The 27,192-nt window shown below is 32.8% G+C and overlaps 1 protein-coding gene across 1 annotated transcript in view; it reads right to left on the reverse strand.

Annotated features, from left to right (window-relative positions):
• LOC148949790 (prefoldin subunit 5-like) overlaps positions 1 to 21,703 on the reverse strand; it is a 29,926-nt gene extending 8,223 nt beyond the window's left edge. Inside the window, exon 1 of the mRNA XM_089093094.1 lies at positions 21,685 to 21,703. The gene's annotated coding sequence lies outside the window, so the exon portion shown is untranslated. The remainder of the gene's footprint in view (positions 1 to 21,684) is intronic.
• Between the last annotated feature and the right edge of the window lie 5,489 nt (positions 21,704 to 27,192).

The raw sequence follows: 27,192 nt of genomic DNA on the forward strand, positions 1-27,192 counted from the left end.
CCACAATCCTCAGGGCAAGGATTGTAAGTTATGCCCTGGGGGCATATAAGGTTTTTATAGAAAATGTTGTCATAGAAACTTCAGAAAGGGCTCATTTGATTGGAAATTTAAATGGCTAATTTCCCTTTAAATGGTCGAAAATGGTTAAAAGGCAACTTACACGCTATTCACGCCCACGACTCCCCTTAACCAATCCAATCAAAATTTTTAGACATCCATTTTGTTCACTATAGTTGACAGTTCCGAAAATTGTATTTTTGAGCAGGACACTCCCCCAACGGTCTTCAGGATAAGGGTTATAAGTTATGCCCTGGGGGCATATATGGTTCATATGGAAGGAATGCTTGTATAAACTTCAGAGAGGGCTCATTTGATTAGAAATTGAAAGTCCTAGTTCGCTTTTTAAGCGTCAAAAGAGATTGGAGCCTAACCCCCCCCCTCCACGCCCTTTTTTCTTTATTTCATTTTGTCAGAGTGAAAAAAGATCGGAGGGCAACAAGCCCCTCCCGCCCTCCAAGTCTTTAGGTTTATCGGACGGATAAACTCATCTGATAAAAATTTGAGGTGACCATTTTGTTAAAAATAGTTCAACCATTAGATATTAAAACTCCGGGGTCGAAACAACCCCCCAGGGCCCAGGGACAGGCGTTTTAAGTTATACTCTTGGGGTATATATGGTTCTTATAGTAGGGGTGCTCGGATAAACTTCAAAGAGGGCTCATTTGATTGAAAATAGAAAGTTCTAGTTCACTTTTAAAGTCAAAAGACACTGAAGGGTAATTAGCCCCCCCCCCCCCCATGCCCATTTTCCCAAAACCCATCCGCTAAAGATTTTGAGATAGCCATTTTGTTAAAAATAGTTCAAACATCAGATAATAAAAACTCCGAGGTTGCCACAAAAACATTTTTTCACTTTGATACCAGTTTTGATACTTCGATGAACATTTGATTTTTTTTTTTTAAGTTTGATTTTGAAATAAGGAAATTTAACAAACTTGACATTTTTACAATCAAAAACAAACAAAGATTAATTAAAAAAAAAAAAACTCCGAAAAATAAGTTTTTTTTTCAAAGAAAAGTAAAGGCCATTTTAAACTTTATATCAGCAGACACAAATACCTGTTCAAATTCATACTCAAAGCGATCAGAAAGTACTATTAAAGAGTAAATGAAACCAAAAACGAACAGAAATTAAATAAACAATCATAGCAAAAAGCATACAACAAGCAATAATATAAATGAATAAATAGATCTTAAAGCGAGTAATGCTTAGATTGAATATGAAAATCAAGCTTAAAACGAACAAAAAATATTTTCCTATTGAAGTATAAATGAAACTTAAAACGAACAGAAATTAAATAAACAATCAATGCAAACAAACATACAATAGATATTAATGTCAATTAATAAATAAATCTTAAAATGAGAGAAACTTAAATTGAATATACAAATCAGGCTTGAAACAAACAAAAATCACTACAAACAAGAGTTTAGGTATCACCTCCTTCTCTCACTGTAAAAGTCTAAAACCTAAAGCGTCATTGGCACTTTACTGACTATATGCGTCTTGAACAGTCTTGGGAAGTATAAACAACAACAAATTGAATATTTGATGTAGCCTATAATGATATTAATTGTTGAAAGATCCATCAGTTCAAGAATTTATTTCACTGTCATTTTATTTTTATTTTCAATACTGTAAGAACTGGAAAAGAAAATATTTGTAATATAATTCGTTTTCAGTTAAGCGCCAATGACGGAGTAGGCTTTTGGTTTGTAAATAAAAGTTCAAATAGGGATAAAATCCTTTTAATAGACAGTGACTGTATATGTGACCGAAATATCTGGTATTTTTGTGAATTTATATCACTGTTATCATCATCACTGTCTATTAAAAGGATTTTATCCCTATTTGAACTTTTATTTATCGTCATGGAAAGGCAGTGTGGTCTCCGAAATTATTTTGGTTTTTATTTACAGTTAAGGAAGGAGGCAGTATCCAAACACTTGTTTGTAGTGAAACTATATTCGTCTTTAACAACTTTAAAAAGAGCTAATAAATTAAACTGAATAGTTGATGTATAATGGTGTTAATTTCTGAAAGCTCATCAGTTCAAAATATTACTATAATTTTAATGTTTATTTTCAATATTTAGTACAAAAGAAAATATGTGCCATAAAATTTGTTTCAAACAGTTCGTGGTAACGAACTGTAAGTAAGGAGCGACCCGGCTCAATGGTAACCGAAACTCTAAAAAACGGGATTTTGATACCAATAGATACATCAAAAGAATCAAATTTTAATTCTGATTTCAAATATATAAGTTTCATTAAGTTTAAGCTTACCCATCAAAAGTTGCGCGCCTGAGAAAATGCGACTGATTTTCGCAAAAAGGGGTAAAGACCTCCAAAAGTTATAAAACCTTAAGGAAAATAACGCCATTATATTCAGCGTATCAGAGAACCCTACTGTAGAGGTTTCAAGTTCTCATCTACAAAAATGTGGAATTTTGCATTTTTTGTCAGAAGAAAGATCACGGATGCCTGTTTATTTGTTGTTTTGTTTTTTTTTTCTCCTAGGGGTGAGCGTATCGACCCAGTGGTCCTTGCATATCGTGGGAGGGCTCATTGGAACGGAAATTAAAAGTTCTAGTGCCCTTTTTAAGTTTCCAAAAAAATGGAGGGCAACTAGGCCCCCTCCCACGCTCATTTTTTTCCCAAAGTCACCCGATCAAAATTTTGAGATAGCCATTTTGTTCAGCATGGTCGAAAATATGATAAAAATGTCTTTTAGAATGACTTGATCCCCCAAAGTCCCCAGGGGGAGGGCTGAAAGTTATGAACTTTACTCAATGTAACATATAGTATTGGTTATTGGGAAGTATACAGACTTTTTCAGAGGAGATTTTTTCTGGTCGGGGGGGGACGGAGCGGGTCGGGGGCTATATGGAAGGAACTTTCCATGAAGGAAGTTTTCATGGGGAACGGGCAATTGCTATGAAGGGGGCACCGGATTTTCCAGCATTATTAAAGAAAAAGATCAGGAATTAAATAAAAAAAAACAAGTTTTTCAACTGATTGTGATTAAGAGGTCATTTTTAAAGAACTGGAAAAAAAATTCGAACTATAGTTTAAAGAGCAGGGTATTGACTAGGGGGCGAACCCCCTAATATACGTGTTAAAATTTTATGAATATAGAAGTTCGTTACGTAAGTTAATTCTAAGTTACGTATATTTATTACTAATAAAAACGTTCGTAAATAAAATTAAACAAGTTTCGAGAAAGCCATTTAACCAAATATAATATGCAAAATTTGTTTTAATTATTCATGTACGGTGAGCCAATATCAAAACCTGCATTAATTAAAAAACGTTCAAAAATTAAATAAAAAAAAAACAAGTTTTTTAAACTGAAAGCAAGGAGCGACAATAAAACTTAAAACGAACAGAAATTATTCCGTATATGAAGGGGGCTGTCCCCTCCTCAACGCCTCGCTCTTTACGCTAAAGTTTGACTTTCTCACAACTCTATTTTTCTAAACAATAAAAAAACTTTAGCGTAAAGAGCGAGGCGTTGAGGAGGGGACAGCCCCCTTCATATACGGAATAATTTCTGTTCGTTTTAAGTTTTAATGTCGCTCCTTACTTTCAGTTTAAAAAACTTGTTTTTTTTTTTTATTTAATTAAGTAAAGCGCCAATGACACAAGCTTCACAAAGCTTGTTCCACTAAACATAAAAGCAATTCAATACAATACACCCATAATAAGAACAACTATCTGAGTCCTTGATGACTCGAAAAACTGGATTAGTCAATCAACTCTAATGAAGCATAAGTCACAAGTGGTGAGACTCAGGGAACATTCATAGTCTGATACTCTTTTAATTTATACAAACAACAATTTTGGTCAAGTGAACAGTAAAATACACAAGTTCATAGATAATACAGAACCCATCAAAAGAGCAGTTACCTCCTAGAAACAAATCAACTGCAAGTCTTCTCTCAAGAGTCAAGCAAATTTGTATTGGTAAAGAATTGGAGAAGATGGAGTTGAAATACAACAGGCAGTGCAACCTGACAACAGCTCTTTAACAACAGACCTATAGACCTGTTGCTTGAACTTCTTGTGGAAGTTCAAAGGCAAGTCACTGAATGTATGAAACATATAGTACCAATTCTATCTAATGAACACCTGAAGTTTCTCAGTGTGCCTATTTTTGTACACAAATGTAATGATGTAATAATTACACATATCAACAGGAAAAATTTAACATATCTGGTACATGTAAATATCAGGACATTGCTGTAGCTGACAACTTTCTCAGCAGCATGCTCAACTTTTCTGTCATGTCTGGTATATAAAGTTTATGAGAAAATCTACTATTAATAGATCAGGGAGGCCGGAGGGATGCAAAATTTAACATATCTGGTATATGTAAATATCAGGATATTGCTGTAGCTGACAACTTTCTCAGCAGCATGCTCAACTTTTCTGTCATGTCTGGTATATAAAGTTTATGAGAAAATCTACTATTAATAGATCAGGGAGGCCGGAGGGATGCAAAATTTAACATATCTGGTATATGTAAATATCAGGATATTGCTGTAGCTGACAACTTTCTCAGCATCATGCTCAACTTTTCTGTCATGTCTGGTACATAAAGTTTATGAGAAAATCTACTATTAATAGATCAGGGAGGCCGGAGGGATGCAAAATTTAACATATCTGGTATATGTAAATATCAGGATATTGCTGTAGCTGACAACTTTCTCAGCAGAGTTGTATTGGTAAAGAATTGGAGAAGATGGAGTTGAAATACAACAGGCAGTGCAACCTGACAACAGCTCTTTAACAACAGACCTATAGACCTGTTGCTTGAACTTCTTGTGGAAGTTCAAAGGCAAGTCACTGAATGTATGAAACATATAGTACCAATTCTATCTAATGAACACCTGAAGTTTCTCAGTGTGCCTATTTTTGTACACAAATGTAATGATGTGATGCTAACTACTTTCAACAAGAGCCTATACATAAGTTATCAAAACAGAACAAGAATAGTGCTGAAGAATATAAACCCTGAAGAATAGTGCTTACTATAACTACCCAGGTTGTCCAATGTGCTTGAAAGTCTACTGCACCAAGTGTCAACTTTTTCTTTGCTTTCATGATGGCAAAAAAACTAGACAAGGTTTTACTCTTTTTTACCAATAAATAGTTTTGCTCTTTATTTTATATTACAATACACCCTAATAAAAACACTAAGCTGAGACCCAATGTCCAACCAATTCCACATCAATACAATACACCGAAATACACCGAAATATCTGGTATTTTTGTGCAATACACCGAATATCTTTTTTTTGTACAATACACCGAAATATCTGGTATTTTTGTGAATTTATATCACTGTTATCAGCATCACTGTCTATTAAAAGGATTTTATCCCTATTTGAACTTTTATTATCCTTTGATAAGCATTTGTTGTCCCACTCCACTGCTGTATTAATTCTCAACCTCTTTTTGAAAAAGAAACCGGAAAGAAAATCCAGTAAACTGTCAAAGTCAAGCTGCTGAGCCAAGCTCAACCAAGGTTATTTCACCAGAAAAGCAGTTACATTCAAGAAACCAGCTGAGAAAATCAAGTGGAAGCCCTCTCTAAGAGGAGTCAAACAAAAGTTGTCTTGGCAAAGAATGAGAGATGGAGTTGAAATTTAACCGGCCATAAGACCCAACAACAGCTACGTAGCAACAGGCCTATAGGTCTAGTTAACCTTGAAACTTTCAAACTGATGAAAGGGAATACTTAGCAAATACATTAGCACTCATGTTTTTGCAGTGAGTTATATTGTCATTCAAAATACAGGTGTACTTTTTCCATTAATACTACTATAAATCTAATTTTATCCATATTCTGAGGTACCATAGGCAAATATTTTGGTAGAACACACAAAAAACAAGAAAAAAAAATACACTCTTTGATTTCCTATTCAAGTATCTTCCCAACTATAGTAATTGCTAGGGAACTATTGCAATTGCATCCCTGCCTTGGGAATCAATGGATTGGCAGACAATTACCCCCCATTGAAAAAAAAAAATGAAGAACAACAAAACTGCAACCCCCCCCCCTCTCCTTAGACTGTAAAAACATATTTTGTCCCAGCCCTTCTATATTTCTTTCAATTAGCATCCTGGTCTCAGAGCCCACCCTTAAATATAGCCTTAGGCTATAAATGAATTTTTTCTGATATTGTTGGTTTGCATTATTTTTGTTCTTATTTATCATCAACATGGTACCAATTTAAAAAAAAAGAAAAAAACAGATGCAAAATCAACCAACTTTTGTGCATAGCCTAGGGATTTATAAAGGCATTGGGAAAGGGTCTGGAATACATATTAGCATAGAACATATTATTATATTGAACTTATTACATACATTGAATATATTCTATACAGCATAGCATATTGTCATATTAATATCTGATTAATGTCATATTGAAAAATTACCTGGTTCATAGTAGTCTTGCTTGTGATAGTATCCAAAAACCAAAATAGATAACCTATTGGTTCAAACCATAGCCAAAACACTTCTTACTGCTCATATTATCGTTTTTGATTCACCAAAGTGGTAAGATATTACAGCTCACTGATCTTAGCAAAAAATTTAATATTTCTGCCATATTGAACATTGAAGAAAGAACTTTGATGACAATTTTAAGAAAATCCTCAGACCAGGAGACCTTAGCAGAATAAAGAAAGATGTTTGCAAAAAATGGCTTAAGAAGCCAGAGATATAATATATTAACATGCTATAACAGTTATTATATACATATATATTATTTGAAAAAAACTACATTTTCTAAAGAGTTAAAGAGGTTGAGTCACAAGTTCGAACCTTAAAACGTACAGGGATTAGGAGGTAAAGTTGGGGGGCTACCGCCCCCCCAAAACCCCCCCTTTTGCAGCCTCTTTTGTTTAGATTTTTATTTTTGGGGTCTGCCGCCCCCCACAACCCCCGCTTTTTACCTTGCAAATAAATTCTTTGCAACACGAACGAAGTATGCTTGAATTTTTTAACGTAAGAACATCCTATTTCATCTCTTTGATTAGAAACAGTACTGAGCCTGTTTGCTGGATTTTTTACAGGAGATTTTTCCCTAACCAATAACAAGCTGTCATGTGATGAACTTGGTACAACCAACTGATTGTAGGCTACAGGACTTAAAAAACCTTAACAAAAGAGGCTGCAAAAGCAGGGGGTTTGGGGGCGGCAGCCCCCAAACTGTACCTCCAAATACCTGTACGTTTTAAGGTTCGAGCTTGTGACTCAGCCTCTTTAACTCTTTAGAAAACGTAGTTTTTTTCAAATAATTTCTGCACGTTTTTGTACAGTTTATTACTTATTATTGCTTGACTAACTGTTAGCTGATCGTGTCAGAAGTTAAAGTTGGGGGGCTGCCGCCCCCAAACCCCCCCTTGTGAAGATTCTTTTGTTAAGGCTTTTAATTCCTGAATACTCAAATCAAATGCACAGTAAGATTTTCTTTTTTCAACTTTTCTTCGAGCATGCGGGTATACATATATACATGCGGGTATATGTTATCAAAGCAGTGGAGTCTTACCTGTAAGCTGAAGGCCGACTGTGATATTCTTCTGAAGACGCCTGTTGAGCCGAAGGATTTAATAGATTGGATTTAAAAAAGAAACTGAGTTTCTTTTTTAAACTTTAAATTTAAGAGATACTACTTTAAATTCAATACATAAAAAATTTACTCTGACGGGGAATCGAACCCAGGTCTTCCGCATGACAGATAGGAATAGTGACCACTGTACCATCAGAGACTCTTGTTAAATTATTTTTAGTCTCTGCAATCTATTTTCGACGCAAGCAGTAAAATTTTAGTTTTTCGACAAAAAAAAACTTCTGGGAAAGAGCTGGAATTTTTGGAAGCTTGCAGTTGGTCTTTTCTGTTTAAGAAGACTATTTTTATCTAATTTAATAATGAAATACTATGCTTTTAGAAATTTCAAAAATTAACATGGGCTCTTATAGGAAAACGAGGTTTTTTGTAAATGTAAATTCGGGGAATAATTTTTTCGGTCTGAAAATATCAAAAAGCCCTAACAGGTCGAATTCCGCCTCGAATGAGTCCTCATTCAGCCGGATCCGTTGCCAACTGTGGCCTGTAGGCGTGTCAGATAAAAAAAAAAATAACTTGATGAACATTAAGTGGCTATATTTGGTTTTTGGAAAACAGGGAAGGAGTGATCGGATTGAGCTGAAATTTTGAGGATAAGCTCCCAGCCCTAGAAAAGCTTATCCTCTAAATTTCAGTCCGATTGGACAACGTTTCCCACATGAAGATTAAGTCAGAGGGTGTGAAATTTTGCATGTTTCTTAGTTTGAGCTTAGGCTACAAAATGCGATCATCGCCGTCTCTCTGTGACCGCTAGGACCGGAAATCGCTTAAAATTGTGGTGGGTCGCCTCTTTAAAGAGGCACAAGTGTGCCTCCTTGATAATATATTTATGTTCTCAAAAAAGGATCCATATTTTTTCAGGAAAATTGGTATCCTGGTTTATTCTCGCATAAAAAAACGATTTAGATAGGTCAGAATTTTGAGAAAATTTGTTAAGAATTTTTGAAAAAAAAAACTTCTTTTCCTTATTTAAAAAAAAAAACTTTTTTTCCCTATTATTTTGAAAAAAAACTGTAATAATCAAATATCTTTGAACAAACTGTAGTATGAAAAGACCTTAAATCGCGTATAGAGCAAAAACTGGTAATTGCGAAAATATTTGCATATATTTTAACAAGGGATTACAGCAATTCAAAAACCTTAAAAAAAATAAAACCAAAGGTTTGAAGCTTAGTAGAAATTGCTGTTAGAAATTGGACTTGCTCAATAATCAAATATCTTTGAAAAGACAGCAGTATGAAAAGACATTAAATTGTATAAAGAGCAAAAAACTGGTTATTGCAAAAACATTTGTATATATTTTGACAAGGGATTACAGCAATTCCAAAACCTTAAAAAAGAAAACTTAAAGTTTGAAGCTTAGTAGAAATCATTGTTTTTGGAAACATTGGTATCCTGGTATATTTTGGCCTAAAAAATCCACTTAGATGGGTCAGAAGTTTGAGAAAATTTGTTAAGAGCCTTAATTTTGGAGAAAAAAAAACTACTTATGTGAGTGACATCATTTTATATAAATCAGTATTGCAATGACGTTGTCACACTTGTCAAACTTATGAGGAAAAAATCAAGATTTTCATATATGCAGATGTACATTAAATTGCTTAAGGCGCAATAAGGTGCCCTCCAATCTCTTTTGACTCTTAAAAAGTGAACTAGAACTTTCAATTTCCAATCAAATGAACCCTCTTTGAAGTTAATATGAGCATCCCTTCCATAAGAGCCATATATGCCCCAAGGGCATAACTTACAATGCCTGCCCTGGGTCCTGGGGGGGGGGTTGTGTTGACACTGGAATTTTTGCTATATGATCTTTGAACTATTTCTAACAAAATAGCTATCTTAAAATTTTTATTGGATTCATTTGGGAAAAAAAGGTTTGGGGGGAGGGGGAAGCTGGTAACCCTCCAATATGTTTGATGCTTAAAAAGTGAGCTAGAACTTTCAATTTCCAATCATATGAGCCCTCCAAAGTTTATACAAGCATACCTTCCATAAGAAACATATATGCCCCCAGGGCATTACTTATAGCCCTTGCCCCTAAAGACTGTGGGGGGAGTTTCCTGCACAAACATTTAATTTCCGGAACTTTCAACTACGTTGAACAAAATGGCTATATCAAAATTTTGATTGGATGTGTTTGGGGAAATGGTGGGCGTGCAGGTGGTGTCATTTGCTATAGAATCACTTTCGACTATTAAAAAGGGAACTAGACACTAAAACTTCTAGGCAAATGAGGCCTTTCTGTAGTTTTTATTACAAAGTTGTCAATACAAAACCTTATATACCTCCAGGGCATAACTTACAACCCTTGCCCTGAGGGCTGTGGGGGGGGGGTTGTCATGCTTAAACAATAAATTTCAAGAACTTAAAACTACGTTGAACAAAATGGCTATCTCAACATTTTGATTGGATGTGTTTGGGGAAAAGGTGGGTGTGAGAGGGGGAGTAGCTGCCCTCCAATCACTTTCTACTATTAAAAAGGGCACTAGCCCTTTCAATTTCTGATTGAATAAGTCTTTATTGAAGTTTCTACAACAACACTTTCTATAGACACCTCATATGCCCCCATGACATCACGCACAACACTTACCATGAAGGCTGTGAGTGAGTTTACTACTCAAAAACATAATTTGTGTCTGGAAATCAACTACGCTGGACAACATGGCTACCTCAGAATATTTATTGGGTGTGTTTCGGGAGATGGTGGGTGTGGAAGGGGTGTTAGTTGCCTTCCAATCACTTTCGACTGTTAAAAAGGGCACAAGCCACTCCAATTTCCAATCGAATGAACCCTTTTCGAAGTTTCTACAACAACTTCTTCACTACGAAGTCCCCTGCTCTAAACCAAAAAATTAATAAATAATACATTGTGCCAACATTGTTCTAATATGCCCCCAGGGCATAACTTAAAACCCTTACCTTGAGGGTTTTGGAGTAGTCTCCTCCTCAAAAACATATTTTCTATGTTAAAATCAATTATGCTGAAAGAAACAGCTATCTCAAAATTGGGATTGGATGTTTTTGGGGTAATGATGGGTGTGGGGGGGGGGGCTAGTTGCCCTCCAATCACTTTCGACTATTAAAAAGGGCACTAGAACTCTCGATTTCCAATCGAATGAGCCCCCTTTCAAGTTTTTACGATTACCCTTTCCATATGAAGTGCCTCTGGGGAAAAAAAAGAAAATAATAATAATAAAACATTGGAGCCGTATGGCCTTTACTATAGGCAATGCTATAGCGTTGCCACTGATTGTATATGTTTGCTTTTTGGGTCTTCCTCCAGGCAGATGTCATGCAGCCTTATCATCACTGACTGGCATACACTGTACTTGTCCATATTGTTAACAAGTGTGATTTAAGGTAATGGGATCAAATCATGGATATATCCAATCAAATACAAGTGTTCTGAAGCAGTATTATTGTATCCAAATTTGCTAGGATTTAAGGATAATTTCTGTTAACTTTAAAAAAAAAGTTTTCCTAGATTTAGTCAATCAATCTTAATTAGCCATTCCCAACTATCAACATCATATCAAAGATTAGGAACCATCTGTCCTTAGCCCACTGCTTCCCTCTCCAAAGGGCCTGGATATATATGGTTTTAGAGGTTCGAAATCTATATCCTAAATCCAGGCAAGAAAACCTGCTAAAATAATGGCCTAAGAATTCCATTTTCAAAAACTAGTCAATGAGAAAGAGACTGAAACTCAAAATTAAGGTAAAATGTTTTTGTGAAACCAGCTGAGATAATGACCTAGGAATTCCATTTTCAAAAACTAGAGTCAATGAGCAAGAGACTGAAACCCAAAATTAAGGTAAAATGTTTTTCTCAAAACTTAGATAGGAGAGGTTTGTCTAAACTTATATATATTTGTCTTTTAAGCCCTAGAAATGAGTAAAAGGGTACAGATAGAGCTTGATAACACCTTTCTATGGTATATATTTTAGGCCCCAGATTCATTACTAAAGTTTCATTCACTTTACTATAATACTTTAAAAGATGGGGAACACCAAAGACTCAGGGCTCGGCAACACTATAAAACAAAGTATAATTTCCTGAACTTTAAACTGCGTGGAACAAAATGGCTATCTCAAAATTTTGATTGGATGCGTTTGGGGAAATGATGGGCGTGGAAGGGGTGTTACTTGCCTTCCAATCACTTTCGACTATTATAAAGGGCACTAGCCATTTGAATTTCCAATTGAATGAGCTCTTTTTGAAGTTTCTACAACAATGCGTTCTATAAAAACTTTATATGCCCCCAGGGCACAAGGTACAGCCCTTGCCCTGAGGGCTGTGGGGGGGGGGATTGTTATCCTCAAAGACCTAATTTCCAGAACTTAAAACTATGTTGAATAAAATGGCTATCTCAAAAGGTTGATTAGATGACAACTACCCCCAAAAGGGGGGTAGTTGCCCTCCAATCCCTTTTGACTGTTAAAAAAGGGACAAGCCACTACAATTTTCAATCGAATTAGCCCTTTTCAAAGTTTCTATGACAACTTCAATACAAAGTGCAGTGGTATGGAAAAAAAAGAAAAAAAAAACAAAAACAATAATAATACATTGTGCCAACATTGTTCTTTATTTAGGCAGCGCTATTGTGCTGCCTATGATTTCTAAAAGAACTTTCTATATAAACCTTATATGCCCCCAGGGCATAACTTACGACCCTCGACCTGAGGGCTCTGAGGGGGCTTATCATCCTAAAAGACCTAATTTCCATAGCCTTTAAATACGTTGAATAAAATAACTATTTAAAAATTTTGATCTGATATGTTTGGGGAAATGGTGGGCGTGAAAGGGGGGTTATTCGCCATCAAATCACTTTCAACTATTAAAAAAGGCACTAGCCCTTTCAATTTCCAATTGAATGAGCCTTTTTGAAGTTTCTATGACAATGCTTTCAATAAAAGGCTTATATGCCCCCATGGCATAACTTACAACCCTTGCCCTGAGGGCTGTGGGGGGATTGTCATCCTTAAAGACCTAATTTCCAAAACTTTCAATTATGTTGAATAAAATGGCTATCTACAAATTTTGGTTGGATGTGTTTGGGGAAAAGGTGGGTGTGAGAGAGGGTTAGTTGACCTAAAATCACTTTTGACTATTAAAAAAGGCACTAGCCCTTTGAATTTCCAATGGAATGAGCCCTTTTTCAAGTTTCTACAACAAAACTTTCTATAAAAACCTTATATGCCCCCAGGGCATAACTTATAACCCTTGCCCTGAAGACTGTGGGGGGAGTGTCCTGCTAAAAGGTATAATTTCCTGAACTTTAAACTGCGTAGAACAAAATGGCTATCTCAAAATTTTGATTGGATGTATTTGGGGAAATAGTGGGTGTGGAAAGGGTGTTAGTTGCCTTCCAATCACTTTTGCCTATTAAAAAGGGCACTAGCCATTTAAATTTCCAATCAAATGAGCCCTTTTTTGAGTTTCTATGACAACGCATTCTATAAAAACCTTATATGCCCCCAGGGCATAACTTACAACCCTTGCCCTGAGGGCTGTGGGGGGGGATGTCATCCTCAAAGACCTAATTTCCAAAACTTAAAACTACGTTGAATAAAATGGGTATCTCATAATTTTGATTAGATGTGTTTCAGGAAATGGTGGGCGTGAAAAGGGTGTTAGTTGCCTTCCAATCACTTTTGACTATTAAAAAGGGCACAAACCCCTCCAATTTCCAATTGAATGAGCCCTTTTTGAAGTTTCTACGACAACTTCTTTGATACAAAGTGCCCTGGTCTAAAGGAAAAAAATAAAAAATAATATGTTGTGCCAACATCATTCTTATATGCCCCCATGGCATAACTTAAAACCCTTGCCCTGAGGGCTGTGGGGGAGTGTCCTCCTCAAAACATGTTTTATTTCTGGAAATCAACTACACTGAACAAAATGGCTATCTAAAAATTTTGATTGGATGTGTTTGGGGGAATGGTCAGCGTGGAAGGGGTGTTAGTTGCCCTCCAATCACTTTCAACTATTAAAAAGGTCACTAGCCACTCAAATTTCCAATCGAATGAGCCCTTTTCGAAGTTTCTACAACAACTCCTTCGATACAAAGTGCCCTGGTATGGAAAAAAAATAATACATTGTGCCAACATCATTCTTTACTTAGGCAGCGCAATTGCGCTGCCTATGATATGAGGCTGTACATACTGTTTTTCTTTCTGGAGGCACTGTGAACTAACTGTTGCTGAGAAATAATTACAAACAAAGAAATGTCAACCATCTTGGATGGAATTATCATGGTTGTAATCAATGTTTTTTTTTAAATAGCCAAGCATCAAATTGGAAATTAAATGGTAGGTGTATATGCAAGAATTTTGTATACAAGAGAATATTAGCAAAGAATCTTGTAACAATATTACCTGAGCTAGATAGGTAAATTTTCTGATTGACTAACTATCAAAATGGCTAAGAAACAGAAGTAGGCCTAGCCTACCTTTAGGACACTGTATATAAATATAAGACAGTATGATCATTCCCTATCTCAACCATTATAAAAACCTGGACCAAGATGCAAGTGCTCCAGAGAATATTTAAACAACAATAAACATAAGCAACATTCAATTTTTTCATGGGTAGACAAGTCAGATTTCTCTTGAATGCAAAACTTAGCTTCAATGTTATAACACTAAATTTTAAAGAATCTAATTTGAAATTAATTTATTCCAATACATATATAAAAGTTGGTAATTAGAAGTGCAATGTTAATATTAGATGTTTTTAGAAATTACAAGTAGGTTGCCAAGTCTCAAGTTGGTTTGAAAGGCATTTTGAGAAAGTTTCTGCCAAAATATGAGTTCCACGGTAATTGGACTGCTGATGGCAGATAAATGAGAGGAGCTGTTTGTACACGCCATATATATATACATATATATACATATATATATATATATATATATATATATATATATATATATATATATATATATATATATATATATATATATATATATATATATATATATATATATATATATATATATATATATATATATATATATATATATATATATATATATATATATATATATATATATATATATATATATATATATATATATATATATATATATATATATATATATATATATATATATATATATATATATACATATATACATATATATATATACATATATACATATATATATATATATATATATATATATATATATATATATATATATATATATATATATATATATATACATATATATACATATACAAAAACTTTACAACAAAGAAATTTTTTTTTAAGTAAAGACCATATTAGTAAAGTTTAAGAAACATTTTAGAAATTGTGCCATAAAAGGTCTAAGATTATACAGACTCAGCATTAAGAAATACCATCTTCTTTATTTTCTGGTAAACAAACTGGAAGAATATTTTATAACAGGAGCTTTTCTATGTAAAGCCCTGTAAAATTTTGGATTTGCCACTAAAATGACTGATGTCCTTACATTTTCTGAAAACTCACTAAGAATTTAACAAAAAAACACTTCTTAACAGACATTTGGTATTTTCTTGGATAGGGCTATTCAACCAGTTATTAGAAGAAAAACAAATATCCTATACCAAATTTTAAAAGACATTTTTGAAAGCATAAACAAGGAAAAATGAAATTAAAATTAAAATGAAAATAAAATTAAATGGAAATTAAAGGGAACATTTTACTTTACCAATAAAAATAACAATAAGAAAAGTTTTGATGCTCCATGGCACAATATTACTATCTAAAACCACAGACTATTGCTAAACCTAATAGATCATCTGTGCTAAAACAGTTAGGTTGCCCCTTTGTGGTAAAAATATTTGTGGCAAATTTCAAACAGTCCCACCACTTTGTGGATCCCTCTCCACTATGAAATTCCAGCTATTTCTATATATATATATATATATATATATATATATATATATATATATATATATATATATATATATATATATATATATATATATATATATATATATATATATATATATATATATATATATATATATATATATATATATATATATATATATATATATATATATATATATATATATATATATATATATATATATATATATATATATATATATATATATATATATATATATATATATATATATATATATATATATATATATATATATATATATATATATATATATATATATATACATGAAGCCTATCTGTCAAGTATTACCTGCAATACCACTTTGTCCCATCCCACAAAGTCCCACCACTTTGTGGATCCTCTCCACTATGAAATTCCAGCTATTTCTATATATATATATATATATATATATATATATATATATATATATATATATATATATATATATATATATATATATATATATATATATATATATATATATAGCAATATGGGATTATATATATATATAAGTATTACCTGCAATATGGGATAGTAGCAAACCACTTTCCCAGCTCACCATGTTTCTTGCTTTTGCAATTACAAACAATACAAATTGAGTGACTGACACCATTATTCAGTGACTGACAAATTTACACTGACCCAATAATGACAAGAGTAAATGGGAGGAGCTGTTTGTATGCACCAAGGACATAGTGCCAAAAATCAATAAGCTTTGATCTTACTGTAATGTTATTTATATACAGTGCTTTATAATCAGAATTTCATCTTGAATCCAAATATAATATTCATTTTTGTCAGAAATGAACTTTAGCCTTCCCACACTAATGTGCAAATATATACCCTGAGTTATATAGGCTATAGTGAACTCTCTGCAAGCCCCTCTTTTCAGTAAATATTGATCAGTTCACATTTATACCTACAAATAAAGTGAACATACCACTTGATGCCTTATTTTATGTTTTTTCTGAATATAATAATTGTTTTTGTCACAAATTCAATTTTAAGCCCATTGTGGACCCTCAAAGATGATGCCTTCTTCTCTTATTTTAGATACAGCTTAGGCCAAGCAAAACTAAAGAGAATTGTATAACAATATAGGCTATTTAGGCTATCAATAATCAAAGGGAGAAGGTTAAACCAGTTAACTAGTAACTCTTGTTAAAACAAGCTTACCCATAGACAAAGTCTAGAATCAAGCAATGCATGGGAAACATGTAATAGGCTATAGGGTGTATTCAGCTAAGGTTAGAAAGGTTAGGTTAAAATTGAATTTGCAATGAAAACAATTATTATATTTCAAAAGAGCATAAAAAGGGCATCAAGTGATATGTATACTTTATTCATGGTTTTTTTTTAAGTAAACTGCTCAATATTTACCCCTCTTCTTCAAACTGATTTAACAGTTTGCCAAAATAATGGAGAATTCATTGCATATATGCAATTCAGGGTATATATTTGCACATTATGGGTGGAGGGTTAGTGAAGTTCATTTTGATAAAATTCTACTTTAGCTATGCCTACTTTTGATAACAAAATATGGGTCTACAGGCTAAAGTATGTCCCAAGGAGGTATTTTCAAGTACCTACTTCTACTCCTCTCTTTAGAGGGTCATGAAATTTACCTACATGACAGGTCTATACTATCAAAATTTTGACAAAACAACATTTAATCGAAATTTTAAGGTGTTAGTTTCTTTTTCTCTGGTTTTATTTCTGTAATTGAATTTCCTGTAATTTAGATACAATTTTAATTCATTTTAATGTTTTTTTTTTTCAAAATTTAGGAAATGTATTTACCCATCTTTAAAACCTTATAAATTGGGATTGAACAAAGTTGTGAAGCTGAAAATAATTTTGCTGTAGGCCTAGCCTACTTCATCTAAGCAGAAGATCTAGGCCTATTTTGCAAGGTTTCACTTTTATAACACACAAATTTTTAAAGGTCATCAAAGGTCAGGACCCTCTAAAGGGAGAAGGAGTAGAGGTAGGTAGGTATAAGTTTAGAATTGTGGCCTCTGATAAGGAGACATGTTAAGAAAACAATTCTTACTTTAAAATATGCATAATGATCCTAGTTCTCATATTATCCAATGGGAGAACCTTTATCATCAAGTCTTTTCTCTTTTTCCCTTCCTTTTCCAACTTGAAAGAAAAAAATTACAATTTTGTCATGCTCTTTCAATGCATAAATCTTTTGAAATTGTTGCTATAAAAATTGTTTATTATAGATAGCATTTGTCCTGGTCATTGTTAATTCTGTTTTTTTTTAATGATAGATAAAGCAGTGGCAAAAATACAAAATATTGCTATAAATATACATATACATAACTAAAATTGCATTCTGAATCTAAATATAACCAAATGAACTGTACCCCAGCCCCTAAATATATCCAAATCAGGGTATATATTTGCACATCAGGAGTGTGGGGGCAAAATTTATTTGTGATGTAAATGAAGGTTATATTTAGAATTGGAATGCAATTTTGGTTGTATATTTGCACATTTGGAGGGGGGGGTATCATATTTTTTTTAATGATAGAAAATAGTGTGGCAAAAATAAAAATTAAACAACTATTTACATGTTTGCTAAAAATGGAATTGAAAAGAAATGAAATGGGTATAAAAATTACCTTTTTTGATTCTAGGATGATTGAGCAGTTTCACCATCAGAGGGAATTGTACAGGTGATTAATTTATAATGATCAGATGATTTAGATGATTAAATCATAATTTGACACTTGATTTGACAGATGATTAAATATAGACACTTGTGATAATAAATTTGATTTTTATTGCCTGGTGCCAGGTAAACTTTGATCAGGGTGATGAGTATCAGGTTTGTATAACTCAGCAGCCTGTAGTAATAGATGATGCATTCTGGCCCCTTTATTGGGAAAAAAAAGTCTTCCAATAAAACTTGGCAAGATATCCAGCCATATGTTTGTCTGATCTCCTGTACTTAGGGATTGCTTCACGCATTGAACACCATAGACATTCAATATTTTGTGTTGGGCCCCAGTCACAGGGTCCACAAAATTCAAAGAATGATTGACAGTTAGGTGCTGGAGACCTTGCGTGCCTATTCTATTGTAAGAGCTCCAACAATCAGATATTATAGTGGTTCTGGGATGAATCCACTCTTTTATAATTTCAAGTAGTGTGTTGGCTGTTTGGTCAGGAACAGGAACAATAGAAAAATTTTCAGTGTCTCTCTCAATTCCTCCAAACACCCAGTATCCTTCAATGTAATGTCCTCTATTGTATTTTCTTTTCCCTACCTTTGCTTCATCTATTTCAAATATTTTCCCAGGACCACCCAATTTACCACTATGTTTCTCAATAAATTCAAGGCATATTTCACGACAAAAACTTTGCCAATGAACAGCAGCTCCTGATAAATGCCAATTTCATCAACCATAAATTGCTGAATATGTAATCCTCTATCTAAATTGCAAAAAATCAGCATAATCCTGGTTATTTGCTGATATGATAAGTTTGTATATTTGCACCAAGTCCCTGTATTAAGACTTTGACAAAAATTGCACTTTTTTTTAAGAAGATTATTTTTGGCCGCTTACTGAGAACAATATTTCACAAACCCCAGATCAGCCATCTCATGAAAGCTCGCATCTACTTGGCCTTGGTAGCAAGTGTCATGTTGTACTCATCAGAGACTTGGCCTTTAACGCAGTCTCAGATCATGAAGGTAGATGCTGTCTAGACAAAACACCTCTGCAAAATTGAAAACATTAGGTGGCTTGACAGGGTACAGAACATGGATCTCCTTTGGTTCTTTAAATTACCACCACTATCCAAACAGCTTGAGTCCAGCTTGCTGCGTTTGTATGTTCATTTACTTTGCCTACCCATTAAAATACCTGCCCGAGTTAATATTTGACTTTGATCCAACTGCAAACGGCTGGAAACTCCCCAGAGGTAAACCATATATGAGATGGGCAGATTTCACCCAAAATCGATTCACAGTATGGGGAATTGAGCCCAGTGAAGCTCCTACCCTGGCACAAAACCGGCCACTCTGGAGACAACTGACGGTGCTGACATCTGGTTCCCTCTACTCTGGCAATGCTGCCAAGCAAGAGCTTTAAGTCAAGTAAGTCAATCTGTATATTTATAGCAATATTTTGTATTTTTGCCACTGCTTTATCTATCATTAAAAAAAGACAGAATTAACAATGACCAGAACAAACACTATCTATAATAAACAATTTTTATACCAGCAATTTCAACGCATTATGTTCACAGCATGGAAAACATTGTAATTTTTTTCTTTTAAGTTGGAAAAAGAAGGAAACAAGAGGAAAGACTTGATGATAAAGGTTCTCCGGTAAAATTCTACTTTAGCTACTTTTGACTATCTTGGAAAGGGGTTAGGTTAAGAAAATGAAACTTTCAGGGATGGTTCTACAGGCTAAAGTATGTCCCGGGAAGATATTTTGAAGTGCCCACCTCCACTCCTCTAGAGGGTCCTGACCTTTGATGACCTTTAAAAATATGTGAGCTATAGAAGTGAAACCTTGCAAAATAGATCTTCTGCTTAAATGAAGTATAACAAAATTTTTTTCAGCTTCACAACTTTGCTCAATCCCAATTTATATGGTTTTAAAGATATGCAAATACATTTCCTAAATTTTTGAAATAAACTATTGATATGGCTTAAAATTCTACTCAAAAAACAGGAATTCTATTTTCAGAACTAAAACCAGAGAAAAAGAAACTGATAACTGAAAATGGTAAAACTCTAATTTGGCTACTTTTGACTATCTTTGAAAGAGGTTAGGTTAGGAAAATCAAAATTTCAAGAAAAGGTCTTTAGACTATAGTGTTTCATGGAAAGGTATTTTGAAGCACTTATTTCTACTCTTTCTCTCTCTAGAGTGTCTTGGCATTAGATGATCTTTAAAAATATATGTGTTATAGAAGTGAAACCTTGCAAAATAGATCTTCTGCTTAAATAAAGTACAACAAAATTGTTTTCAAAATTGCTTCACAACTTTGCTCAATCCCAATTTATAATGTTTTAAAGATATGCAAATACATTTCCTAAATTTTGGAAATAAACTATTTATAGGCTATGTCTTAAAATTCTGCTCAAATAACAGGAATTACATTTTTCACAACTAAAACCAGAGAAAAAGAAACTGATAACTGAAAGTTAAGGTAAAATGTTGTTTTGTCAAATTTTCAGTAGGTATAGACATGTCATGTAAGAAAATTTCAGGACCCTCTGGAGGGAGAAGGAGTGGAGGTAGGGTCTTCTAAACACCTTCCCAGGACATAATATAGCCTGTAGACCCATCCCTGAAAGTCTCGGTTTCCTAACCTAACCCCTTCCCAAGATAGCCAAAAGTAGCTAAAGTAGAATTTTACCCTGAAAATTAATGTAAAATGTTGTTTTGTCAAAATTTCAATGGGTATAGACCTGTCATGTAGCAAAATTTCAGGACCCTCTAGAGGGAGAAGGAGTGGAGGTAGGTACTTCAAAAGACCTTCCCGGGACATACTTTAGCCTGTAGACCAATCCCTGAAAGTTTCATTTTTCTAACCTAACCCCATTCCAAGATAGCCAAAAGTAGCTAAAGTAGAATTTTACCGGTTCTCCCATTGGATAATATATTAACTAGGATCATTATACATGTTTTAACGTAAGAATTGTTTTATTAACATGTCTCCTTATCAGGGGCCACAATTCAAAATTTTTATGGGTATGTATTTCAAAATACCTTCCCAGGGCATAGGCATAGGCCTACCTTTCCTACTTTAACCCGTAGACCCATCCCTGAAAGTTTCATTTCCCTAACCTTACCCTTTTCCAAGATAGCCAAAAGTAGCTAAAGTAGAATTTTGCCTTAATTTCTTAAGATGATGAATGTTATAGTTGGATTCAGCATGAAATTCTGGTTCTAAAAAAATGTCAATTTTTTTGCTATTTCATTATTGAGTTGATCAGAAAATTTACCACTTGAAAAATGTAAATTTTTGTATTTTTTCTAACAAATAACAAACAAATTTATACATTGAGTCAAAATCTTGGTAGCTTAGAATTTACCAAATTAAAACAGCCTACCTATCAATCATACACTGGTTATTCTTTTCTTTAAATGCTGATTAAAACGAAGAAAACTAATTTCAAGAATGGACGAATCACAGGCAGGGTTGCCAACTAAATCCCTTATCAACATCTATTTTCAGATACGTAGGATAACATTGACAAAATCTAAGCATCAGAGTGAATAAATTTTTATCAATATCTTTGTCAGATACATCGGATAAAATTTCCAAAATCCAAGTATCAGAACGAATAAAGTTTTTATCAAAATGTTTGTCAGATACATCGGATAAAATGGACAAAAAAAATATAAGTATCAGATTGAATAAATTATTTATCAACATCTTTTGTCAGTTACGTTGGATGACACTGCCAAAATCTAAGTATAAGAGTGAATAAATTCTTTATCAATGTCTTTTGTTGAATACATCGGATAACATTCACAAAATATAAGTATCAGAGCAAATAAATTCTTTATCATCGTCTTTTGTCAAATATGCTTGATAAAATTGAGAGAATCTAAGTATCAGAGTGATTAAATTTTTTATCAATGTCTTTTGACAGATACGTTTGATAACAGTACCCAGATATAAGTATCAGAGCGAATACATTCTTTATGAACATTCTTTGCCGGATACGTTGAATAGCATTATCGAAATCTAAGTATCAGAGAGACTAAATTCTTTATCAACATCTATTGTCAGATACATAGGATAACATTGGCAAAATCTAAGTATCAGAGTGAACACAATTTTATGAACATCTTTGCCAGATACATCGAATAAAATTGACAAAATCTAAGTACCAGAGTGAATAATTTTTTTTATCAAAATCTTTTTCACATACATCGGATAAAATTGACAAAATCTAAGTATCAGATTGAATAATTTCTTCATCAACATCTTTTGTCGGTCACGTCGGATTACATTGCCAAGATCTAAATATCAGAGTGAATAAATTCTTAATCAACGTTTTTTTTATCAAATATGCTTGATAAAATTGAGAGAATTTAAGTATCAGATTGAATAAAATCTTTAGCTATATCTTTTGACAGATACATTTGATAAAATTGACAAAATCTAAGTATCAGAGTGAATAAATTCTGTATCAACACCCTTAGCCGGATATGTCGGATAACATTATCAAAATATAAGTATCAAAATGATTAAATTCTTTACCAACATCTGTTGTCAGATACATAAGATAACATCGACAAAATCTAAGTATCGGAGTGAATGAATTTTTTATCAACATCTTTGTCAGATACATCAGATAAAATTGACAAAATCTAAGTATCAGAGTGAATAAATTTTTGATAAAACTCAGAGAATCTAAGAATCAGAGTGAATACATTTTTGTCAATGTCAGAATGTATCAGAATGTGTAAGTATTAGAGTCATTATATTCTATATCAACATCCTTTGTCGGATACATAGGATAACATTGACAAAATCAAAGTATCAGAGTAAATAAATTTCTTATCAACATCTTTTGTCAGATATACATCGGATAAAATTGACAAAATCTAAGTATCAGATTGAATAAATTTTTTATCAAAATCCTTTGTCGGATACGTCGGATAACATTGACAAAATCTAAGTATCAGAGTGAATAAATTATTTATCAGTGTCTTTGTCGGATACATCAGATAACATTCACATTAACATTGACGAAATCTAAGTATCAGAATGAATAAACTTTTTATAATCATTTTTGTCAAATACATCGGATAAAATTGACAAAATCTAAGTATCAGATTGAATAAAATATTTGTCAATATCTTTTGTCAGATAACATTGACAAAATCTAAGTATCAGAGTTAATAAATGCTTTATCATTGTCCTTTGTCAGATACGTTTGATAAAATTGACAAAATCTAAGTATCAGAGTGAATAAATTCTTTATCATTTTCCTTTGATAGATAAGAACGATAGCATTGACAAAATCTAAGTATCAGCGTGAATAAATTCTATATAAAAATCTTTTGTTGGATGCGTCGGATGACATTCGCAAAATCTATGTATCGGAGTGAATAAATTCATTATCAACATCTTTTATCGGATACATCGGATAACATTATCAAAATCTAAGTATCAGAGTGATTAAATTCTTCAACTAAGCAGTACTGTTCAAAAGTCATTATTCTATCATTTCCCTCGTAGGGCCGTCTTATCATCACTATGTTAGCTTTCATTAAGTTAACTGCTTTTAAGCTAGATTTATTTAGGTACGGTTACCAAGGGCGACTTACATTGAAACATAAAACCATAGGGTTCTCTAGCATTCCGAATCTGAATATTTAATTATCATGGAGATTCTTTGACTTTTTTTAGGTTAATTTAAACTAGGTTAAGTGGCGGGCCACTTAACCTAGGGTAAGTTAACCTGGAGATTCTTTGACTTTTTTTTAGGTTAACTTAAACTTAAGTAGCGCGCCGCTTAACCTAATGTAGCTAACCTAAAATAAAGTTAAAGAATCTCCATGAAAATTACACCTTCAGATTCAGCATGTTGGAGAACCCTATGGTTTGATATTTCAATGTAAGTCACCCATGGTCGCCTAACCTAAATAAATCTAACTTAATAGCAGTTAACTTATTGTAAGCTAACCTAGCAATGATATGACAGCCCTATGATGGAAATGATACAATAATGTCTTTTGAAAAAGACATTGTTTAGTTGAAGAATTTAATCACTCTTATGCTTAGATTTTGATAATGTTATCCGATGTATCCGATAAAAGATGTTGATAATGAATTTATTCACTCTGAAACTTATATTTTGCGAATGTTATCCGACGTATCCAGCAAAGGATGTTGATATAGATTTTATTCACTTTAATACTTAGATTTTGTAAATGCTATCAAACATATCGGTCAAAAGACATTGATAAAGAATTATTCACCCTGTTGCTCAGATTTTGTCAATTTTATCAAACATATCCGACAAAAGACGATGATAAAGAATATGTTCACTCTTATACTTAGATTTTGTGGATATTATCTGAAATATCTGACAAAAGATGTTGATGAAGAATTTATTCAATCTGATGCTTGGATTTTGTCAATTTTATCTGATTTATCTGACAAAGATGTTGATAAAAGGCTATTCACTCTTTTAGTTAGATTTTGTCAATGTTATCCTATGTATCCGGCGATAGATGTTGATATAGAATTTAATCAATTTGATACTTAGATTTTGATAATGTTATCTGACTTATCCGACAAAGGATGTTGAGAAAGAATTTATTCACTCTGATACTTAGATTTTGTCAATTTTATCCGACAAAAGATGTTGATAAAGAAGTTATTCATCCTAAAACACCGATTTTGGCTATGCTATCCAACGTATCCAACAAATGATGTCGATAAAGAATGTTCATAAAAAAAAATATTTCAAAATAGTTCATAAAAATTTATTCACTCTGATACTTAGATTCTGTCAATGTTATCAAACGTATATGTCAAAAGACATTGATAAAGAAGTTATTATCTCTGATGCTTAGACTTTCTCAATTTTATCAAGCATATCTGACAAAAGATACTGATAAGGAATTTATTCGCCCTGATACTTAGATTTTATGAATGTTGTCCGATGTAACAGATAAAAGAAGTTGATAAAGAATTTATTCACTCTGATACTTAGATTTTGATAATGTTACCTGACGTATCCAACAAAATATGTTGATAAAGAATTTATTCCCTCGGATACTTAGATTTTGTCAATGTTATCCGAAGTATCTGACAAAGAGATGGAAATTTTAAGTTCTTCTCTGAATCTTCCTGTAGAAGACTGAAAAAGTTATACTTCTCTTCTGAATATTTATCAAAGAAGAGAAAAGGCTCCACTTTGATTCTGAGTTTTCAGAAAGATGTGAAGAAAAGTTTCAAGTTCTCTTCTGAATTTTACCTTGGAAGATACAAAAAGTTATACTAGGATTCTGAATTTTGCCCCAAGAATATAAAAAAAAGATCAACTTTAGTTCTGAGTTTTCTCAAGGAAGTGAACAAAAGTTAAAGTTCTCTTCTGAATTTTTTCCGAAGAAGAGAAACAGTTCCACTTTTAATTATGAGTTTTCTCAAAGAAGTGAAAAAAAGTTCAAGTTCTCTTCTGAATTTTTTTAAAGAAGTATAGAAAAGTTCAAGTACTCTTCTGAATTTTCTAAAAGAAGTGAAAAAAAGTTAATGTTCAATTCTACATTTTTCCAACGAAGAGTAAAAAGTTCCACTTCAGTTCTGAATTTTGGCAATGAGGGGAAGAACTTTCAAGTGGTTTTCTGAATTTTTCCGTTGAAGATAGAAAAAGTTAAACATCGATCCTGAATTTTTCCCCAAGAAGAGAAAACAATTCCCACTTTCATTCTGAGTTTTCTCAAATAAATGAAGAAATGTTCAACTTCTCTTCTGAATTTTTCCCGAAGAAGAGAAAAAGTTCAACCTATAATTCTGAGTTGTGTCAGAGAAGTGAAGAGAAGTTAAGTTCTCTCCTGAATTTTGTCAAAGAAGAAAAAAAGTTACAGTTAAATTTTAATTTTTCAATAAAATTAAAAGCAAAACTTCCACTTTTGTTCTGAATTTTCTCAAAGACGAGAAATAATTTTTTTTCCGTAGAAGATAGAAAAAGTTATACTTCGATTCTGAATTTTTCTCCGAAGAGGGAAAAAGCTACACTTTAATTCTGTGTTTTCTCAAAGAATTTAAGAAGAGTTCAAGTTCTCTTCTGAATTTTCACCAAGGAAGAGAAAAGTCCCACTTTAATTCTTAGTTTTCTCAAAGAAGTGATGAAACGTTCAAGTTCTCTTGTGAATATTCTCAAAAAAGAGAAAAAAGTTACTGTTCGATTCTGAATTTTTCCAAAGAAAAGAAAGAGATTCTAGTTCAGTTCTGAATTGTCTCAAAGACGAAAAAATTGTTTTGATCTGAATCTTTCCGTAGAAGACGAAAAAAGTTATACTTCGATTCTGAATTTTTCCCCAAGAAGAGAAAAAGTTCCGCTCAAATTCTGAGTTTTCTCAAAGAAGTGAAAAAATGTTCAAGTTCTCTTCTGAATTTTCCCAAGAAGAGAAAAAGCTCCACTTCAAGTCTGAGTTTTCTCAACGAAGTGAACAACAGCTCAAGTTATCTGCTGAATTTTTCTTAAGGAAAAGAGAAATAAAGAAGTTATATTTCAGATCTAAGTTTTTCTAACGAAGAAAAAAAGAGCTTTACTCTAGCTCGCAATTATCTCAATGAAGAGAAAAAAAAAATTTCTAGTTCTTTTCTGGAGTTTTTCGCAGAAGATAGAAAATGTTACAGTTCAATCTTGAATCTTTCAATAAGAAGAGAAAAAGCCCCGATTTAATCTTAATCTTGTAAAAACAGTATGGAATTTTTTTGGATGCATAATAAGCTTATGAACAGTCTATGCAAAATCAGATTTATTGAAACCAACTTTACTAAGACCTTACCAATATTTTCCTAAAAACAACAAAGTTATGCAAAAAGTATCTTTAATGAAATAACGGCATGTAGAATATTAATATAAAAA

This window comes from Artemia sp. Qi Xiang Cuo, chromosome 8, assembly GCF_049724085.1.
Source record: "Artemia sp. Qi Xiang Cuo chromosome 8, ASM4972408v1, whole genome shotgun sequence".
Taxonomy (NCBI): domain Eukaryota; kingdom Metazoa; phylum Arthropoda; class Branchiopoda; order Anostraca; family Artemiidae; genus Artemia; species Artemia sp. Qi Xiang Cuo.